Genomic DNA, 13,430 nt, shown 5'->3' on the forward strand with positions numbered 1-13,430 from the left:
ACCAAGTTACGATGGGCGTAACTGGCTCAGATACAAAACCCTAAATGAGACTTGAGGACTATAAAAGTAATGATGAGGCCCTTACCCCAACCACCATATTATAGTGAGTGAAACCCTAAGAGAGCAAAAACCCGTTATAAGCTTGTGTGTGTGTTCTTAAGTTTGAAAGTGCCATTTTGTGGTGGTGAAGGAGAAGAGGAGGCCATTGTGGGAGCTAGAGTTGGAGGACAAGCTTAGATCCGAGTTCTACAGACGTTGGAGCTTCATTTGGAGGTAAAAAGCTCAAAGCTTTCCTTGCCATTGTTGATTTGTGCTTTATGGACCCATTTTTATGGTTTTTGGTTCCAAGGTGGAGAGTTTATGAGCAAAGGGTCTCCATAAGCTTAGGTCTACCCAATTCTAGTGTAATATGTGTTGTAGGTTCATAAAAATCCAATTTTGGACGTGAATATTAAGTTATGCATGAGATATAGGCTTAATAAGGAAAGAGGAAAGGTGTTTAGAGTGATTGGAGACCTTTACAGCCATCCAAAGGCTTAAATTTTTCGACTTTATGGATTAAGTGGCCTTAGAATAGTCAGATCTAGAATTTGTGCTTATGTGTTAACCGTTTAAGACCAAAAATCAATAAGAGCATGAAACTGAGACTTACGTTGGGCGTAAATCTCAGAATGCACCATGTAAGGGTTTGAGACCCCGTTTCTGGATCACTAGAGTACGCCCCACGTACAAGAGCTAGTACGCGCCGCGTACTGCCCTCTACTGACTTTCATTGACTTTCAGGGTTTGGTCAACAATTGGAAATTTGGACCATTGAAGGGGTAAAATGGTCTTTTCCCCCTTCTGAGAGATTACAGAAAGGGTCTAGTCTAGCTTTTGAGAATCATGGTTAATCAGAGGTAAAATACTTTATGTGATTAGGCGGAGGCTAGATCAGTATATCGAGTTCGAGACTTTTCGAGATTTCCTGAGGTGACTCTTCTCAATATACTTTACCAAGAGTGGTAATTAGAGTTGTGTGATAGAGTATCTAGTATGCTATTTATATGATGGGATACACTGCATTATTTCTATGTGATTTGTGCTATCTATGATTCAGAGTTTATAGAGTTAGGACCGGAAGGTCCACAGTGTTAGGACCAGAGGGTCTATAGAGTTATAGGACTGGAGGGCCCCACTGAGACACATTGACCAGAGGGTCATACAGAGTTAAAACCTCGACTGGCTAAAATGTGTTGTATGTGGTATTTTGGGGAACTCACTAAGCATTTATGCTTATAGTGTTATGTGTTATGTGTTTCAGGTACTAGCGAGGATCGCGGGAAGGCGCTGGCATGATCCGTACACACTGATAGAGGATTGTATTTTGTGATCTTGGGATATGTTTTATTATGATGGCATCTGTTGAACATGATATTTGAGAATATTAAATGAGTTTTATGTTGTTTGAAAAATGAAAAATTGTTTTAAATTTTCACGTCTTTACAAATGGGAAATATAAACGTTGGTTTATAAACTAGATCTGCTGCAAGTCTTCAACATGAATGTCACTTTTCGGCATTTATATCCATGGTTGAACCTAAATCCATTAAAGAAGCACCTGATAAAAATGGAAGAATTTGATAGAAATGAAGGAAGAACTGGAAGAATTTGATAGAAATGAAGTTTGGTCTCTCGTCCCTCCTCCTCAGAATCATCCTATTGTCGGTACTAGATGGGCGTTTCACAACAAGTTAGATCATGCAGGAGTCATTATTCAAAAGAAATCAAGATTAGTGGCTAAAGGTTTTACTCAGATTGAAGGCCTCGACTATGATGAGACCTTTACTCCTATTGCATGACTTGAAGCTATCATAATCTTCCTTGCTTATGTTGCTCATAAAGGCTTTAAAGTTTACCATAAGGGCGTTAAAAGTGCTTTTCTAAATGGTTAACCTGACACTGAAGTTTACCTTCAACAGCCTCCTGAATTCATCAATCTCGCATTTCCAAACCACTACTAGAAACTCCGGAAGGCAGTCTATGGCCTCAAGCAAGCTCCTCGTGCATGGTACGAGACCCTTACCGTATTTCTCAAGCGCTCTGACTTTCAAAGAGGTATTCTGTATCCTACTCTATTTCGAATATCGAATGGAAAGCATCTCATGTTGGTTCAAATTTACATGGACGACATCATTTTTGGATCTACGGATTCATCAATGGTTGCTGACTTTGCTAAGCTAATGGTTAATCGATTTCAAATGAGCATGAATCAGGAGTTAAGTTTCTTTCTTGGTCTCCAAGTCAAACACACTAACAAAGGAATTTTCATTCACCAAGAGAAGTACATTTCAGAAATCCTTAAAGAGTAATCAATGGACACATGTGCCTCTACCAAGGTACCCATGGGATTCGTGCACAAGATCTTTACGACCTTTCAGGTGTTGCAGTCGATAAAAAGAAGTACAAAGGAATGATTGGATCTCTGCTCTATCTCATAGCTAGTCATCTGGACATCATGTTTTCCACATGTTTGTGTGCGAGATTTCAAGTCAACTCAAAGATGTCTCATCTTTTGGCTATCAAGCAAATTTTCAGGTACCTTAACGGCACTAAGAACCTCGGAATCTGGTACCCAGCAAATGAGAGTTTCCTATTAAAAGCTCATTGGGATTCAAACTATGGTGGACTACAACTGGACAGGAAAAGCACATCAGGTGGATGTCAATTCTTAGGTGGTCAATTTTTTAGTTTTCCATCCAAGAATCGGAAACTACATTGCTCTCTCTACAGCCGAAGTTGAATACATTACTGCTGCCAGTTGTACCTCTCAAGTTCCATCGATGAAGTCCCAACTCTTGGATTATAGTTACCGCCTTTAGTGCATCCCCATCTATTTTGATTCTCAAAGTGTCATTGCAATTTCACACAATCCAGTTCAGCCCTCCATGACAAAGCACATCGACATACAATACCATTTTATAAAAGACCATGTTTTAAATGTAACACTGAACTCATTTTTGTTCCTTCTGAGGATGAGATTGTTGATGTCTTTACCAAGGCATTAGACGAAACCAAATTCAATGGTTTTCTGAACAAGATGGATATGATGATGCCATGCCAGATCCTCAGTTCTTTCAAGAGACTTGTTCTCTATGATGGAAGTATTCGAAAGAAAATTGGTTCTGATCTCTCAAAAGAATCTCTCGGAACTGCTTTCTCTCGGAATACATAGGGTCATTTTACTTGTCTTTATTTCTAACCATCACCTAAGTTTTTGAGTTGTCCAGTTCATCCTGATTATCTGTTGTTCCAAGTACACATAGTCATAATGATACATATTTCATCTCGGAATTCACTCCCCAAGGTCATCCCGGAATTCCACTCGAGAAGGTATTGCACTATATACTTCTACATTCCTCTTAAAAATTTGACTCCGTAAGTTTTCTCAAATCTTGTTCTGTAATGTCTCTCAAATCTCTTTCGGAAATTTCTTCAAAACCATTTTCTCCGGAATTCAAAAAATCATCATTTCAGAATCTTACTCCGGGATCACTATCTGTTTCCTACTCGGGAATTTGAAACCAAACTCTTTCACTCCAAAATTTTCAAAACTTCAGATGAGATTTCACTCCGGATTTTTCAAATCATAGTTCTGAAACTCAATCGAAAAGCTTTTTGAACTATAAACTCACTCCGGATTAATTCTTTCTCCATACCTTTCTCAAAAGATCTTGTTACGGACCTCAACTCTTTATCCATTGATTTTAAATTTGTCCGAAATGATCATCTGGAATACCAAAGTTTATAAGGCGAAACATCTCACAACGGTTACTTTTAGAGGATCATTATCCTATCTTCCTTGATTTTCGTGACACGAATGCACACCTCCAAAAAGCAACCATTGAACCGCCGTTTAGGGTTTTCCACTTTAAGATACAAACAACCCAACCTTTCCCTTCCCAAGTTAATTCAACCTCCAAAAGCAGTAATTCATTTAATGTAAACCGATTCAAATTCTGACCCTCATCATTACTCTCATTGACCCAACCTATTTCCCTTACCTATATATACCCATCAAAATCCCCTTTTACCTCTTTACACGCTCAAACCCTCTAAAACTTCAAACCGTCTCTGTGTTCGTCGTGTTCTTCAAGCATTCATCGCTCTGCAACAATGGATTCCCAATCTTCACCACATAAAAATGTACCAACCGCCTCAACTCCAAAGAAGTCAATTGCAAAGAAGAAACGCTCCAAAGGTTAATCATCATCAACATCGTCTGAATCGTTTCTCAGGGATACAACATAACTGTTTTCCCTAAATCATATCGATTACGATGAATCTGGTCGTGTTATGATCGAGTTCATAGCGAATCATCCTATCTCCATTCCTCTCACTAAAGTCCCTGAACCACCTCTCCCACTTCATCACCTTCACAAAGCATTTACAAGAATCAAACTTGAGGATAGCACGTTGGAAACTATGATCATCGATGACAGGATTGTGCCCATCTACAAGTCAACTTTCCTCAAAGAGATTGGCATGAAAGAAAACCCCAGAGGTTTGATAGTTTAAGAACCCACCGCTAAAGAGTTTTAGACGTTCCTCAATCATATTGGTTACAATCAAGACTATAGTACTAAAGAGTTCAAGAAATCAACCGTCTCCGAACTATGGACTATGCTGATGCACTTCATCATTTGAGGGCTATCCGGAAAGAACAGTGGTATGGATACTATTAGTAAGGACTGGCTATATATAGTTTATAGCATCTTTTCTAGATGCAGCAACGCAGTTGATCTCTCAGAGGTTCTATGGCAAGACTTCTGCAAGTTTTCCATCAAGAGGAAGGGTAACAAAATTTAAATCCCTAGGTTCTGGGCACTGACGATTCAGCAACTCTTCAAGGAGCTTTCGAACCACTTTCTGTTTCCATGATTCATCCGGAGGTATGTGTTTCTTTCAAAGTCGTCAAGGCATATAGAATTTTGGACCAATCCTCCATTGGTCCTGTTAGACGACTTCCGGACCATATGTTCGCCTCAATCCCTTCCGATTCCATTTATTTAAAACACCATTTAGAGACTTCAGTTGTGTTTGACCTAACACAACCTACCCCAGTCTCCGTTGAGCCCATTTCGGAAGAGGCCAATCCATCGATTTTCGGACCAAAGATCAAAAAATCTACCAAACGGAAGAATTCTCCCTCAAAGCCAAATCCTAAAAATAAATCCAAAGTCAGTTCCTCCTCTCAACAAGAAGGAACGCATGATATTCAGGCTGATTTTGGGAATTAGAACACCCTTCCTCCTACTCACTCATTCGAGGTACCCCTCTATGATTCAAAATCACAAGCACACACTCATGGGGAGTCTCCACATAATCCACCCTCACCTTCTCAAAAAGGTGATGCCAATGTTGACCATAGTTCCTTGCACCCCATTGAACATACCCACATGTCACATTTGATATCCCTCTCGTTTCTTCCACACGCACAGACTTCGGAACCCCTATTCTTGACCCTAAGCATTCTGTAGTTGGATCAGTCCCTCTGACTTCAGATACCATAACTGGTCTGATACCCGGAAGGTGTACAGGATGATCAGGTGCTAACGATCCCAAATGGGAAGATTATATGAATAGGGTTGTATCTAGACATACGGATCTTACAAGAACTCAGGTGGAGGCCACACTTATTTTAATGTATAACAGAGCTATTCAAAGCAATCTTCCATATGTTCCTCCCACTAATGATGATTCTGAAAAATAGCTTGCTTCGGAACAACCACCAGTTAACCCTTATAACAACATCTTCTAAACAGATCCGGTTAAGGAACTCTTTGAAGAAGTTATGCCAACTGATGAAGGAAAACAGTTCCGGATCCCAACTTCATGTCTTCTGTCCACTTTCAATCTAAGCCATCACCATCCAAGTCTGCCTTTGACTTCGGACCATCCTCCTCAACCACTCCGGATGGTGAATCTAAATCTAACATCAAGATACATGAAGATGATGCCACCACTCAACCTATCACATCTACGAATCCCTCATCACATAAAGAAAAGCCACAACACTCCGATTCTGACACCGATCTTCAGCTTGTGATTATATCTATCCTTTTGTTCTCTTTGAAATTCAAAAAAATGTGATAGACACCATGAAGAAAGTCTCCTCAATCGAAACCTTAGTAACAAGGATCAACACTAAATTGGATCAAAAGGTTTTCGGACTTGACTCCAAACTTGATACTATCATTCAGTCTCTCTCAAATCAGTCCAGACCTTCAGCTGCTGAATAAGAAGCCCAATTAGATCAATTGATCTCCATCCAGCTCAAGCATTCCATTGAAGAAGTTGAAGCTAAGTATGATGCTTCAGTTAAACACTATCTCGACACGATCACCGCTATGCTAAAGGTCCATTATCACTTGGTGTCTGCTACCAACGATCATATTAAGCAGACCCATGTTCGTCATGAGAAACAGATCCAATGATTGGCGAAGGAGATCAAGAAGAAGGACGAGATGAATCTTATTATCCAACAAGTCCTCATCAAGCTTCTTTGATCCACTTGGAACATTTTTGATCTTCCGAATCGAAAGTTTGATGAGACGTTAGCTATCCTTGGGTACCTGTTCGATCATCTTGCTGCTCAAACGCCCACTTCTGAAGCGTATTATGCTCTCACCAAACAACTCAACATTGGACTTCAAAAAGTGTTTGAAAATTTTGATGGTTTGAATGAGTCACTAATGCTTGCACTGGTTCGAGAATTCACCGATGCAAGAGGGGGAGAAGTTCCTAGTCACTCTTGTAAGCCTTCCTCGGAGTTCACACTCTGGGATGAAAATAACTATGACGAAGCTGAATTGAAGATTCTTTCCAATCCCCCTTCCAAAAGCAAAAGCAATGATGATCAAGACAGTACTGGAGATGAGTATGTTACAAATGGAGTTCTTGGTCTCGAGGCTCTGAAGAAGCTTTTTCCAAAGGTAATGACAGATGAAGAAAAAATAATTTGGTCCGCTGTATCCTGGCCATCTTCTCTACCTAATGCTCTTTAGATGGGTATCCAAAGGGCCAAGGCGGAATCTTTACTTACTGCCCAAGCCTTCCGAGCCACTCCCTCAATGTTTCCTCCCATTCTCACCCTTAAAATCGCTCCATTAGACCAAGGTACCCCACTCCAGATCCCTGATGAAATTCCAGAAGAACCTCTTCTGAACCCCACTCTAGAATTTGTAATCGATGAGAACATGAAGCTCATCATGATTTCATTAAAGAGAGATAAAAGAAAAAGCCTTTAACAGTCGAACAACAAGTAGCTCACTTCGGACCTCCTCCAAAGCAAAAACATGGATGGTCTCAAGAGGAAATTAACAAGGCACTAGAGCATAGCATCCAGATCCAAGATCTCAAGGACAATCCTAATCCGATGTGTATAATATCTCTTCTATGTCGAGAAGGCATTCTCCATAATCATGAAATCATTGCATTCATGCATTACGATGTTCCTACAAATGAATCTGAACAACTCGATCTTCCTCTGTCTCTCCTTACAACAAATACTACATCAAGTTTTCTCCTCTTCACCCCTCTGACAACTCGGAAGCGACTCTCTGGACTGAGTGAGAAAGGCTTGAAACATTCTATTCCAAGAATCCACAACCTCTCAAGAAAGTGTGGACAAGGAAGAGAATTACCAAAGTCGATGGTTTCGGAAGAAAAATTTTAGTGAAATTTGAACTCAACTACCCATTATTTCGTTTTCACATGCTTCAGAACAAACAAACACCTCGGACCATCACTGATGCTGATTGCCCTTCAATGAATCCTAATTACATTCTCACATTAGTTTCTTACTTCCGAGGAATTCAAAGAGATGATATCAGTATGGGTGCTTACCATACTGCTCTGAGTTTTCTTAAGGACTATGTCGTGGAGTTTTGAAGATGCGACTATGAGCTGGCACACTTAAACGAAACTGAAGACTTCGTTGCGAAAATTGACTTCATTCTTCCGGAAGCTAAACTACTTGCAGATGGTCCATCGATGAACCGGTTCTAGGGTTTGTCTACACAACCAGAAAGACAAACAAGGACTTTTTCTGAGTCCTTGAAAAACACCTAGTTCCTACCAAATCCCTTCAAAAGGTCATCTCTTATGCATCCAAATCTAAAGCTCCGGAACAGGTCAAAGCAAAGTTTGTGAGTCAACTGACCTCGTATATTGAAGTCAGAGAATGGTTGTTCAGGGCCTTTACTTTCATCGAAGAAGAAGTGGTATAAATTGACTAGATTGCTAAGTTCACTTAGAGGGAGATTATTGGAACCTGAAAGTGAACCTCTAGCAATCCTAAGTCCCAGTGCAAATTCGGAAGTGTGCATATGTTCTAAAATGAAGAATGGTCTGGAATCAAGAGTGAAGAGTGGTTCAAAATCTATCCGGGCCTGGAGAGAACAAGATGAGTAACTTGATGTGAAGGCTTTCCGGAATGGACCTCATGTCCGAAATGTGTGCTGATCTGGAGTCACTGTATTTTTTCCTTGTACAATTAATGAAATTTGTCTTTGTATTAATATGACGTTTCATAGGACTTAGTCTTTTTGTAATATTAAACAACCAGGATGTCAGGAACATTTATATTGTCCGGTCCTATGTTAGTTTCATAGTTCATTCAATGTAATCTTCACTCCTATTTATAAGAGCTTTCAATGCAAAGTCAAGAATGGATCTTTCACTTAATTTTTGCATTTACTAAGTTACTTCAATTCTATCAAAAAAAAATCTTCTGTTTCTTCATTTAATATCTTTGCCTTGATCATTATCTTCTTTCTTCATTTATATTTTGAATACTTTGTCAAAAGTATTTATTCAGACTTGACTGGTCTTGCCAGACTTGACTGGAACACTTACTAGCAAGCAGACATTGATCTTAAGCATTCATTCTAGGTTTGAGTTTTCAAACCTTGTCCGAGCGCACCAGATCATCCTTGTTCTCACATATAGCCGATCTAAAATCTAGCAAACCGAACGACAAATGCTTTCCAGCCTAGGCACCTTTCCTGAAAGTAGTCGGTCCGTACGGTAATTAATAATAATGCTTTTATTAGATTTAACTAATTTAAGAGTTTTATGCGCTAGGTTATACTTGTAGTTGATAAGGAACTACTAGTTTGCTACAACCTATAGCTCTGATACCGATATGTCACACCCCCTGCCGGCGGTGGAAACGTTAGGCGGTGTGAACGTGGGGAAATTGGATCAAGGCATATATATATATATATATATATATATATATATATATATATATACATACATATATACATACATATATATATATACATATATATATACTGTATGTATATATATATATATATATATATATATATATATATATATATATATATATATATATATATAGAACATAATATATGTTATAATTTATTTTGGGATTACAATGTTTAAAAGTCAAGCACACAACCTCAACATTACAAGAAACAATAAACAGATGGAAGTAAACTCCTACAAACTCCTTTGAATACCTCCTTCTTCCGGGAACAACTATCCTCCACACTCATCTCCCATAGAATACTTGTATTTTGAAAACATCAACATAATGTTGGTGAGTGCACAAATTTTTGTAGTTTTCGACTTTTATATGGTTGTATTAATTTAAGAATCTCTTTTCTTTTTGGAAAAATATTTCCGAAAGAATTTTATCAACCCTACCTTACAATCCTTTTAGGATACCTAACAATCCTATCTAATTATATTTTAGTGTATTTCATTAATCGTAATTTTCTATCTTTGTAGGATATCTAACAACCATAACTTATTTTTCTCTACTATTCTAAAGCGTTACTAATGGTAGTCGGATCTCTAAGGTGTTTGTATTAATTTAAGGATCTCTAAGGTGGTTGTATTAATTTAAGAATCCCTTTTCTTTTTGGAAAAATATTTCCGAAAGAATTTTATCAACCCTACCTTACAATCCTTTTAGGATACCTAACAATCCTATCTAATTATATTTTAGTGTATTTCATTAATCGTAATTTTCTATCTTTGTAGGATATCTAACAACCATAACTTATTTTTCTCTACTATTCTAAAGCGTTACTAATGGTAGTCGGATCTCTAAGGTGTTTGTAATGCATTACCATGAGCCACATAATCGATGTTATTTGAATAATAACTGCCCAGCCACGACGCTTCATCAGACATTGAATAATGATTAATAAGAAAGTTATCATGCTGGGATTGTAGCTAGCAATCGCAAGTTGGGATGTCAATCCTCATATAAATTTATACAAATGTTTTGTAATCACCGTAGATCCGGCCTACTCAATTTTGAGACGATAGGCGTCAAAAATGAATTTTTGATGAAATATTATTTACAATGAATAATCTTAACTAAATTATAATATATGTTACAAGGCTTCTGTGCATATAAAGAACGCCGAAATCCGAGTTATAACGAAGAAGTTATGACATGTCGAAGTTTCGCAACAGAACCGTGTCACACCCCGAAAACCGAAGGCGGAAACATTTCCGGGGTTGACTCCACGTTGAGTATCAAATCCAATGCACATAGTAAGTAAAGTAAAACAACCATTACATTACATAAAAAAGTTTTACAGTTGTTTCAAAAGTAAAGTTTGTACAGTTGTGATACATAATATATATAAACAAAATGAAACGGATCTTCATGTACTCCGTCTTCAAGCAAAAGGATCTTCGGGTACCTGTTCTAACGCTGACCTGAGAACACAAGCGATTTGAAAATCAGCGTAAAGCTGGTGAGTTCATAAGCGGTTTTTGTTTGTGAAAATGTTTCGAGTTTCCTTTCTGTTTCTGAAATGTTATGAACACCAAGAAAATCCCGTATTTTCTTAATAGTTGGTTATTGTTTCACAAATGTAAAGTATAGTAAGTTTGTACACTGAAAACATGTCTACTCATGTGAAAATGTATAGTTGGTTATCTGACTTGTTAAACTGTTCTGTTTACTTATCATGTGTTACCAGGAAAGTCCCATACTTTCCTTATTGTATGTTACAAATTGTAAAAGATGTAATGTTATCCAGTTTGTTACTATTTCTAGTTATGTAAGTGTTACCCAGGAAAGCCCCATGCTTTCCTGCATGTTAGTTTCTAATGTAAACGATGTTAAAGATGTAAAAGATGTAATCATGTTTATGTTCCATGTTTTCCCCAGGAAAGTCCCGTACTTTCCTGATTAATAGTTACTGTAAGTGAAAGATGTAAAAGATGTAAAAGATGTATAAGGTGGTTCATTATTACTATAAGTAAATCTCTGTTATCCTAATTGCGAGTTCCATAACCATACAATAGACTAAAACCTGTGGCAATAAGTAGTCCACATGTGGCAATAAGTCGTCCACATACTTATGACTTTCGTCACCCTTGAACCATTTCGGTTCGGCTGTAGCTAGCAGCCAGGTGTGGGGTAGTCAGCCCCGTATAGATCTATACACTCAAGTCATGCTCTCTAAATACCAGAGATTCTGGTTATGGGTGTAGTCCTCCACTCGCGTATCTCGGTGGAGTGTTCTCCGAGGACGTGTCTCCAATCATACAGGATTAACAAATTTACTAGTAATAATATGATAGTCCTCCACTCGCGTATGTGTGTGGAGTGTTACCGAGGACAAAATAGTGTACAGGTATTATATTCAAATGTCTAATGTCATGCTTTTAACTGATAAATTGTGGAAAGCCATTTGTGAAATATATGTAAAACATAACAGTTTAAAGACCTATTTCACAAATATATGTTACGTGATCTGCATGTTCAAATGGTTATCAGTTGTGGTAATCAGTTATAAAAGCATATGAAATATGAAATACACATTTGAAAACATGTTTTGAGTACAAGAATTCCCTTGTACTTTGCTTGTGTTCCCCCCCTGAAAACAGTGAAAACAGTGAAAAAGGGTAGGGGTATGAACTCACCGGACTCGGAAACGTGTCGGTTTTGAATGCTAGACGTTGGTTCGAGGTTTGATTACTCGCGATGTCCCTATGTAAAATGAAATAATGTCCATATATATACAATTAGGGATACATTCACTAATCATATGGAACATTACACTCCAATGAGGTTAAACACCTCAAAACGAGCGTTTGGAGTGACCCGGGTGACATCTTCGGACGTGTAATGGCACTATGGACTTGGGACTTGAGTTTACTCCCCAAGAGTAAACATTTTAAGGAGTTTACAACTATTGAACACACACATACATGAGTTTACGGCCGTAAACTCATGTGGGTGTGGTTTTGATGGTTTAAGGGCTCAAATGGACATGGGGATTGCTAGAATGGATTATCTAAAATGCCTTGGAACACTTGGAATGAATTTACATCATTTAAAACATGAGTTTACAGCCACACTCTTAGAGTTTACGGCCGTAAACTCACCCATGGCTAAGAATGGTTAATTTGAACTATATAGGACAATCACATGTGATTCTAACTAATTTTCTAAGCATTGTTATGAATTTAGGTTACCATTTTACAAACTTTTAGGAGTTTACGGCCTAGAGGCATGTTCTATGGCCGTAAACTCACCTTATGCTATTGAAAAATTAGTTTTTGATGTTTAAAACACTCACATGCAATTCTAAAAATCTTTCCAAGCTTTTAGGGTGGTTTAAGACATCATTAGCCACACTTATAGGAGTTTACGGCCTAGGAGGAGTTCTTTGGCCGTAAACTCACTTATGTAGGGTATATGTTGTGTTTAAGGTCCCCAAATCATTTTTAGATGAATCTAGGATTTACCACAAGGCCATTGGTTGAGTTTCAAGGCATTTGGACAAGTTTTAAGGCTCTAAATCCCCAATTAAGAGGAGTTTACGGACCAAGAATATGTCTTGGCTGTAAACTCTCTTTTGTCCCCCAAAAATCATGTTTAAGGTGTTTAGATGCTAAAACCAATGTCCCACAAGTCATATCTAAGTCCCAACTATGATTTGGAAGGGTTAATTGGCTCAAAAACCCTTTGAATATGAGTTTACGGCCCAAGATTGTGTCTTGGCCGTAAACTCACTTTTGTAACTTAAAATCAATGTTTTAATTGTTGTAAGTCCCTTCCATTAAGCCATTAAGTCATTACTAATGTCTAACATTGCTTAGGAGGGGGTTTTAGGGCTTAAAAACCCCCATTGATAGGAGTTTATGGCCCAAGCTAGTTCCTTGGCCGTAAACTCATGTTCTTGGTCCCAAAACACAAATTAAACACAAAATTGAAGGCTAAAGAGGTTGAATAACAAGTTAGGGGTGTTACCTCTTTGATTTCAAGCCTTAATTCTTTGTTTTAGACCTTGATTTTGGGTTGAGGAGAGAGGTTGTGAGTGTTTAATGGTAAATTGACCAAAGGCTTCAAATGGAGTCTTAAATACGTTTATATAGTGTTTAAGTTTTGG

Source organism: Lactuca saligna, chromosome 4 (assembly GCF_052625555.1).
Source record: "Lactuca saligna cultivar CGN05327 chromosome 4, ASM5262555v1, whole genome shotgun sequence".
NCBI lineage: Eukaryota > Viridiplantae > Streptophyta > Magnoliopsida > Asterales > Asteraceae > Lactuca > Lactuca saligna.